Source organism: Herpailurus yagouaroundi, unplaced genomic scaffold (assembly GCF_014898765.1).
Source record: "Herpailurus yagouaroundi ecotype Mexico unplaced genomic scaffold, PumYag 250, whole genome shotgun sequence".
Classification (NCBI taxonomy): Eukaryota; Metazoa; Chordata; class Mammalia; order Carnivora; family Felidae; genus Herpailurus; species Herpailurus yagouaroundi.
The window spans coordinates 9,744,599-9,754,085 of NW_024412467.1; the positions used below are offsets into that span (position 1 = coordinate 9,744,599).

The 9,487-nt window shown below is 44.3% G+C and overlaps 1 non-coding gene across 1 annotated transcript; it reads right to left on the reverse strand.

Moving 5' to 3' along the window:
* Nucleotides 1-8,478: 8,478 nt before the first annotated feature.
* On the reverse strand, nt 8,479-8,541 carry LOC121020653 (U7 small nuclear RNA). Its single transcript, XR_005786253.1, has one exon. It is a non-coding gene; the product is annotated as a U7 small nuclear RNA (small nuclear RNA).
* Between the last annotated feature and the right edge of the window lie 946 nt (nt 8,542-9,487).

Below are 9,487 nucleotides of genomic sequence, written 5' to 3' on the forward strand. Positions count from 1 at the left end.
TGCATCGCCGATCCTAGAAAGATGGTACAAATACTGAGAATTGGTAGTCTTTTTTCAGAGATGCCTCATTTCAGGTTGTTCTCAATAGTTGTATATAACATCGAGTAAACCCTTCTGATAACTTGGAGACACAGTCATCTGTGTGTGAGTGGCTATGTTTCTACTCTGGGCTAAAGTACAGGCACTTAGCCCGGATAGTATCCAGAAAGGGAATCATTCCTGTAATTCTCCGCTACACAGAAAATTCAGTATATTGTACGTTTGGTAAATTGCACATAAAGCAAAATACTTGTGGCATTTAGTGTAGACAAATAATGGTGGTACATAATCCGAATTAAAGAAGGATAAGAGAAAATATCCAAAAAAAAAAAAAAAAAGATAGCTTTTTCATGTTTTATGATTAGCCCATATTGGGTTATATGGTTCTAATTTGTTTCTATAACTTTACTAAAGACTTCTGGATATTCTCCTCATAAAGCTCTATTTGTGGAGAGCTTAAAAAAAAATCAGAAAGTCAACCCTTTACAAGGGAGAATTTTCTATGTGGTTGGTCACAGTCTAATTTTTGCCCCAACGAAGGCTCTTTTTCCAGGCCTATTTAGCTATTGGAACAAACCTGGGTGCCTCAGCCGTAGACATTTATTTTGTCTAATAAAAACATTGTGGCATTTGCCTAACATATTTCAATACCCAGGAGATTTTCAGTTATTTATTTATTTGTGTGTTCATTTATCCACTCCTATTTCTGAAAAACGTAATAAAAAAACCCAGAAGATAACACCAGAGAAGCATATGTTGAAATCGTCCCATCTCATGGCCCTTGGTATGTGTACCAAGGAACAAGTGTGCCCGGTCTTTCTCTGCATGTGATGCACCAGAGGCTCCTTGAAAAGCTGAGAGACGCAGAGATCGGGGGCTTCTGGTGGGAAAACTCCGGTTTGGCACCCATGGCCTCTTCTTCCCTGGGAGTAGTGGTTTGATTCATGGTGTTGGAAAAGTGAGCTAAACACAGACACCGCTGAGTAGGAGGGGGCGGCCTAAAGGTCCAACCTAGGGTTTGGGGCCTTAACCCAACAGGAATTCAAGAGAAAAATGGTGCAGCTGCCCAGCTCCTTTGGTGCTTTCTCTTCTCTTGTGAGTTAAGATTAGTTACAAGTGCTTCTCAATCTCTTGTCCTCTCACAACACATTGCAAATGCTATTTGAATAAGAACACTGAGGAGTATGAATGCAGGTCCTTAGACCAGAGGTACTAGTTCAAAGAGCTCAATCCTTCCTTCCCTCCTCCCCATTCACCATGGCTAACGAGATCCATTGTCTCTCTCTCTCTCTCTCTCTCTCTCTCTCTTTCTTTCTTTCTCTTTCTTTCCCCTTTTTTCCCAGCCTAATTAACATACAGTGTCACACTAGTTTCAGGTGTGCAATATAATGATTCAACAATTCTGTACGTTATTCATCAAGATAAGTGCACTGTTGATCCTTGTCACCTATTTCACCCATCCCCCCACTCACCTCCTCTCTGGGAACCACCAGTTTGTTCTCTATAGTTAAGAGTCTGGTATGCTTTCGTTTGTCTCTCTTTTGTTGTTCTGCTTCATTTTGTTTCTTAAATTCCACATATGGGTGAAATCATATGCTATTTGTCTTTCTCTGACCAACTAATCTTCCTGGTGGTCATGTGGCCCATCCCTGGTGCATTGGGAGGACAACTTAATTCGGGTCCCAGGGAAGAAGGAAGAGAGGATAGCACAATACATAAATGTCTAACTACAGTGCAGGTAAGTATTAGAAATAATATCGATTGGGGCGCCTGGGTGGCGCAGTTGGTTAAGCGTCCGACTTCAGCCAGGTCATGATCTCGCAGTCCGGGAGTTCGAGCCCCGCGTCGGGCTCTGGGCTGATGGCTCGGAGCCTGGAGCCTGTTTCCGATTCTGTGTCTCCCTCTCTCTCTGCCCCTCGCCCGTTCATGCTCTGTCTCTCTCTGTCCCAAAAATAAATAAACGTTGAAAAAAAAAATTAAAAAAAAAAAAAAGAAATAATATCGATAAATCCCCATCTTTATCATGTTTTAGTGATTCCTTTCGACTTAAAAGACAGTACCAGTCTTGGGCTGAAGTTAGAGAGAAGAGACACAAAACTGCCTCTGGCTACCCAGTCCTTGGCGGTTTCCTACAGTAAGCAAGTCATGCCAAAGTCTGGTCTTCAGCTTTAGCAGATCTGGACATGTTAGGGTTTTTTCAGCATACCCAGATGCAGGAGTTCTGGTTCACATTAACCAACCTCATAAGAGACTGATGGATAAACCATAACATCACTTTAAAAGTTTCTAATAGAAGCTATTTTTTTTTCCTTACGGTTGGAAATTCAAAGTTTGTCATCTACATTGCCCACTTCTCAACATCAGGAAAGTCCATTTGGAACCAGGAGATTGTTTGAGATGCACAGAATCAACACACAGAGGGATGGCTGGATTGCCTCTAGAGAGACTTTAATTAGGCCATGAATGAAGTCTCATTGCCGTACTGTGGAGTATATCCCTCTGTAGTGATCTCGATGCTCATAAATGCTAGATCCCATGTGTTAGGCCCTGGATAATACTGGATAAACACAATCCTTTCCCTCTACCTTAAAAGAATCTTAACGGGCCATATTCTATGATACAGTATAACTGACCAGCTTAGTAAAATCACATTCTGGTCACATCCCTGAAATTCTAAGCAAGTCATTTCAAGTGGTATGGATGGTCTTTCAGACCTTTTTTTTTTTTTTTTTAAGTTTATTTATTTTGAGAGAGGTGTGGGGGTGGGGGGGCATGAGCAGGGGAAGGGCAGAGAGAGAGAGGAAAAGAGAGAGAATCCCAAGCAAGCTCTGAACTGTCAGCATGCAGCCCATGAGGGGCTTGAACCATGAGCCCTGAGATCATGACCTGAGCCAAAACAGAGTCGGAAGGCTTAACCGACTGAGCCGCCCAGGCACCCCTGGACCTTCCTTCTCAAGTGACTCATACAGCTGGTGCTACCAGTTATGTATGCATTCTGAGTGTTGTGAAGTCGATATTTTCAAGTTCAAGGGGAGTATCTTATTTCACTTTACCAGCATCCTCCGGTGATAGGTAATGGGAACAGACAATAAGGTCCGTTCTCACCTGACTATATGTGGGTCAGTACTTTCTAATAAAAACTGTGCAGGTTGAAAAAAAATCAGCTATAACTATAGCTCCTTAATTCAGCTTACTTGGGGAAAAGACTAACTTGAATTAGCAAAAGTCTTAATCACAGCTTTTGTTTTTTTTTAAGCTCTGACTTAATGAAAAAGAGTCTGAATTAGAATGAATTCTCGATTGTGCTTCTCTCCTCCATTCACTTTGGCCAAGACCATTAACCTCTCCAGGTCCCATCTCTTCATCTGTTTTATAATGAGAATATTGAGCCAACTTGCGTCCGGGGGCCCTCCCTGTGTTTACTTCCTTTAATGTGTGTATCCGAAGCCTTCAGGCAGAAGGATTGCCATTTTCAGGCCAGCAAGAGTACTAATTAGAGGATCCTGCCCCAGTGTAACACAACTTTTCATCCCTGAAACTCTCAGAAGTGTAATGACAACAAAAACAACAGACACGAAGTTCCTAAATTAATTCTGTGTTTTCCTTTAAGAATATACAGCATCTCAGGACGCCTGGGTGGTTCAGTCAGTTGAGCATCTGACTCTTGATTTCAGCTCAGGTCATGACCCCAAGATTGCGGGATCGAGCCCCATGTTGGGCTCCACCCTGAATGTGGAGCCTACTTAAGGTTCTCTCTCTCTCCCTCTGCCCCTCTCCCTCCCCCCACTTCCCACACCATCTCAAATTAGGCTTGCATGAATGCCAATTATTCAAAAACCTTTCTTGACCACGTATTACTTATTTGGGTTTGGGAGGCGAAGGGGGGGTCACAGAGGTGAAAGCCCCATGGTCTCTGCCCTCAGAGCTCAGACGCAGCAGGGAATACAGCAGGTCACATCTGCTCTGTAATATGGTACCAAGTGGGTCTTATTACATGAAACCCCCTGACAAAGCACCCAAAAATGGAGCGATCTACTCTGCCTAAAAAGGAAAAGGAAAAAGAAGACTTCCTGGAGGCGGTGACATCAAACCAGCTCTGAAGGATAAAGTAGAGAAAAACAGGAGCTGCAACAGGGGGCAGGGTAATCCAGAGGGTGAACTGGGAGCGGGAAGGATTGCCATCAGATGAAGCTGGAAATGAGACTAGGAATGCGAGGGGGCTTTGAATGATACACAAAAGCATTTGGACTTCACCTTTAACCGGGAGAGTTCAATGATCAGATTAGTATTTTGAGGAGGTCAAAGAGTTGTGGTGAGAGGTTTTGAACAGGGAAAATCTGGAGGCAAGAAGAACAGCCTGGAGACTATTATAATAGGCCAGGTGGCAAGGGATGGGGGCCTGTGTTAAGATTGTACCAGGAGAGATGGATTTGGAAGACATCCCAGAGGAAGAAGAACCCACAGGAACGTGGCAGCTAATTGAATGTGAGAGAGAACAGATAAGGGGAGCATGAAAATAAGACTCTCGTGGGTTTTTATGAGATTGGTGGGGTCCGGTGGGCAGTGGTCTCCTCTACGCTAACAGACATGGATAAGCTGTGCTATACAGAGCGTGGGGCTTACGAAAGGTGAGTGATCTGTAGACTGGCTGCATTTGGAAAACCACAAAGGCACTATAAATAGAACCCACAAACAAAAGGCTTTACGTGGCATAGACTTTACATGGCAGTGAGGTATTAATGACGTAAGAAAATTACAGTGACTCAAAGAATGTTGAGCTTTGGGGAAAATGTGTTTTTGAGAGTTTGAAGTTATAGCTCGTTTAGAGTTATGTTTGCTTGCTTGTGTGTGCCATTTTGGTATGTGGTGGTGTGTATGGGTGTGCTTAGTGCTTTTTGCATGCTTCTTGTTTGCATAAGACCGTCTTGAACCGTAAAATGCGAATGATGTAATAACGACACAATGGTGTGACAAAGGGAGGAGAAGCAATCAAAGTTGGCAAGCCAGCTTCATTCACCAATGTGCCTTCTTGCCCCCACAGAAAATGACTACAGAGCAAGTACACGGTAGCATGCACTAAAATATTTTGCATTTCTATACACAAACAAGATGCAAAATAGATTATTTTATTTTATTTTTAAATGTTTGTTTATTTTTAAGAAAGAGCGTGAGGGGCGCCTGGGTGGCGCAGTCGGTTAAGCGTCCGACTTCAGCCAGGTCCGTGAGTTCGAGCCCCGCATCGGGCTCTGGGCTGATGGCTCGGAGCCTGGAGCCTGTTTCGGATTCTGTGTCTCCCTCTCTCTCTGCCCCTCCCCCGTTCATGCTCTGTCTCTCTCTGTCCCAAAAATAAATAAACGTTGAAAAAAAAATTTAAAAAAAAAAAAAAAAAGAAAGAGCGTGAGCAGGAGAGGGAGGGGGGCAGAGAGAGCGAGGGACAGAATATCTGAAGCAGGCTCTGTGCTGACAACACAGAGCCCAATGAGGGCCTCAAACTCATGAATCCTGAGATCATGACCTGAGCTGAAGTTGGATGCTCAACCAACTGAGCCACCCGGGTGCCTCACAAAATAGATTCTTTTAAAATTAATTTTGCCAGAGACATGTAATGAATGATTCAATAAGCCACTGTTCTAAGTGATTGTTCTAATAATCGTGATTAGCCTACTCAATCTCACATCAGTGAGGATTATTGTTTCTATTTAACAGGTGAGAAACTGAGGCATAGAGAGGTGACAGAAGTTAGCCAAGATCATGTAGCTTATAAGCAGAAAGACTAGGGTTTGAGCCAGGCAATCTAACCCCAGAATTTATGAACCTAGCCTCTCCGCTACGTTATCTCCATTTAAATATGACTACATACTTTGCAATATTTGCAATGAATAGCAGTATTAAATATAGAACCTTTCCTGACATGGGGAAGTATAGAGCCTGTAATTTTGTGAGTAAAGAAAGCTGTGAAACTATGTATAGACTAATTCTTCTAAAAACTATGTTCCATATATTACACCTGCATACACATAGGCATAGGAAAAAAATATCTACCCATAGTTTACCGTGAGTATCTCTGTGTGGTGGAATTATTGGAGATTTGTATTTTCTACTTAATAATTTTCTGCATTTTTCAGGTTTTCTAAGATAAACTTGAAAAGTTGTATTTGAATTTCCCGTTTCCAGGCCAACCTGCAAAGAGCTGGAAAATGGTCACCCCTGTCCTCCCAACGAGAAGAAAGTGGAACAAGCTAAAATTCAGTGACTCTTCTGGGATCCACCAGAGAACTGAGGTCACAGAGCAAACTGCTGTCCCCAAAACTGGAGAGACAGACAGACAGACAGACAGACACAGAGAATCACAGCTGACATGGAACAGAAGTGCACAGCCGGAGCCAGCATCTGTAGGAACACTTAGACTATAATGGACCAATTACTGGAGGCTCTGAGTGCTCTAGACTGGGGGTTAAGAACTTCTGCGGGGCCTGGTCCCGAAGGCCTCCCACCCGCTTTCCTGAGTTTTAAACTCCAGGAGCCCTACCAGGTTCCCACAGTGAAGATGGGTGGAAAATCCCCTCCTGCTTCCGGTTGGGGAGTGGGAGTGAAGGAGTAAACATTTTTAAAGAAGCCCAAAGCATCCTATTCTCCTCAGAAAAGCCTGCCCTCGAGAGAAACTGTAACCGGATGTAACCGAGGGGGGTTTTGCCAGAACTTAACCAACCAGGGGAAGGGAAATACCCAACTCTGGCTCCCTGGAAGGAAGACCTAAGGACAGGACTGAAAAACACTTTCCCTGCCCCCACACCTTCCCACCACATCAATCAGGGCTTCTGTATAATAACGGTGATTACAGACCTGCAGGCCTGTGACCCCATTTAAGGAGTCTCTAGGAAAACCCAGAGACAATGGGGCGGCAGACAAAAACAGTGACCCCAGAGGGAATTTCGCCCTCTGATGCCATAGATACAGCAAAGGGTAAACACAGCCTAACTGCTGGCCAGATTCACACAAAACCTCATGTCAAAAGTCTAACTATCTCAGTTTCTTTCACTCCATATATCATGTCCAGCTTTCAACGACAACAACAAAATGCAAGGCGTAATTTAAGGCACAAACCACGGTCTGAAGTGACAAAGCAAGCCTCAGAACCAGACTCCAACGTGACAGAGTTGAGAATTATCAGAATAGGAATTTAGAAATAACAGTGGTCAATATGTTAAGGGCTCTAACAGGAAAAGGAGACAACACGGAAGGCGGGTGATGGAAACAGAGAGATGGAAACTCAAAGAAAGAGTCAAAAGTAAACGCCAGAAAGCTAAAACACTGTAACAAAAATGAAGAATGTCTTTGATGGGCTCCTCAGGGAACTGGACACAGCTGAGGAAAGAATTGGTGAGCTTGAAGATACGTCAGTAAAAACTTCCAAAGCTGTAATGCAAGGAGAAAAAAAAATTGAAAAGGCAGAACAGACTATCCAAGAACTGGGTGACAATTGAAAAAAATGTTTAAGTAATAGTGAGAGAATTTTCCAAAATTAATGACACCAAACCACAGATGCAGGGAGCTGAGAGAACACCAAGTAAGATAAATACCAAAAATTCGACACCTACACATATCATATTCAAACTGTAGGAAGTCAAAAGCAAAGAGGAAATCTTGAAAGAAGCCAGAGATTTATTTTTTGTTAACTTACCTGCAGAGGAACAAGGACAAGAATTATATCAGACTCCCTTTCAGAAACCATGCAAGAGGAGAGTGGAGTGAACTATTTTCAGTGTTGAAAGAAAAATCTACCAAACTAGAATTCTCTACCGCATGAAATGATCCTTCCAACGTCAAGTCATGACTTTCTCAGACAAATAAAAATTAAGGAAATTTGTCACAAGTAGACCTGCCTTGCAGGAAAGGTTACAAGAAATCCTTTGAAAAGATGGACAACGATCTAGGTCAGAAACTCAGATCTGCGTAAAGCAAGGGAGAACATCGGAGAAGGAATGGAAGAAGTAAGCCAAGAGCCCCTACTCACACTAAAGAGGCAGGAGCCCACAGTTACCTACCACTGTCACCACCACTGCCAAGGTCAGAGCTCTGTGAGGGCAGGGCACACTCTGCTGCTACAAGTGCTAGAACTGCCCTGACCGAGTAGGCACCCAGGAGCTTCTGGAAGCTCCATCAGAAGCAGGAAACAAAAAATGGCTTCTTTTCTCTTTCGTTCAACCCCCATCAGTCTCCCGCGGATAACTGGGATGGTCTACCCTTTGGTTACCAGGCACTCCCCTCATCACTCTACCCCGTAACAAGGACAGGGACAGCATCACGCATCTGCCCAACGTCATGCAACTATTCCAGCTAAGACGAAGACACCCTCACCCTCTTCCTAAGAAGGGAAAGCGCAAAACCCTATCCGCTACCATAGCCACCTCCGGGAGATACAACTTCTTTTTGGGGGTGGGGGGTCTTCCGGTAAAGACCGGAAAACCTGCTAGACAAATTCTAAAAGAGCTGTTAACACTAACACGGGGAGATACTACTTCTGCTTCCAGTTCAGCCACAGTCTTGACTTACTATATTCTATAATCGAAAGACTGAATTGTAAAGTTAACAGCCACCAACGAAAATGACAGACCTGGAGCCTGACGGACCAAAACAGAAGAGAGAAAGGATGCCAACAAGCACCAGCATTTTCTATATAAAATAGAAGGAAGGAGGGAAGAAATCGGTTTTATACGTTTAGGGCTTGTGCTTTGAATTGCATCGCCCCCAAAGCTGTGTTCAGGTCCTAGCCTCCAGGCCCTGTGAATGTGAGCCGACTTGGGAACGAGGTCTTTGAAGACGTAATCAAGTTAAGATGAGGTGGTTCTGCGTGAGCATTGGTACAGACACACGTGGAGAGAAGATGCCACGTGACAGCGGAGGCCGAGACCGGGTGAGACAACTACGAACCAAGGAACGTGGAAGTTTGGCAGCAACAGCCAGAAGCTGGAAGAGCTTCCCCCCAGAGCCTTCAAAGGGAGTTTGGCCCCGTTGGCCCCTTGATTGCGGACTTCTAGCCCCTGAGCACTGTTAACGGAACAGGACAAAAGTTGTATTTACTTGACAGTTTTTAAAAGGCGCCCTCCGGATCCCCAGTTGTCCTTGCCTCGAGGTGGCAGCTGGGACACAGTGGGGCATCTGGATCCCCTCCCCTGGTTTAGCCTCACTTGGAACACGTTTTACAAGAACCCAACTGTACCTTTTATCCCCTGGTACACCATATCCTGACTTCTTTCTTCAAGTATACGTCTAATTTTCAGGCAAATGCTTAGCTGCTGTGGTTTTTAGAAATTTCAATGGGGGCGCCTGGGTGGCTCAGTCGGTTAAGCACCCAACTCTAGATTTTGGCTCAGGTCGTGATCTCATGGTTCGTGAGGTCGGGCCCTGCGTCGGGCTCCGTGCTGCCAATGTGGAGTCTGCTCGGGAT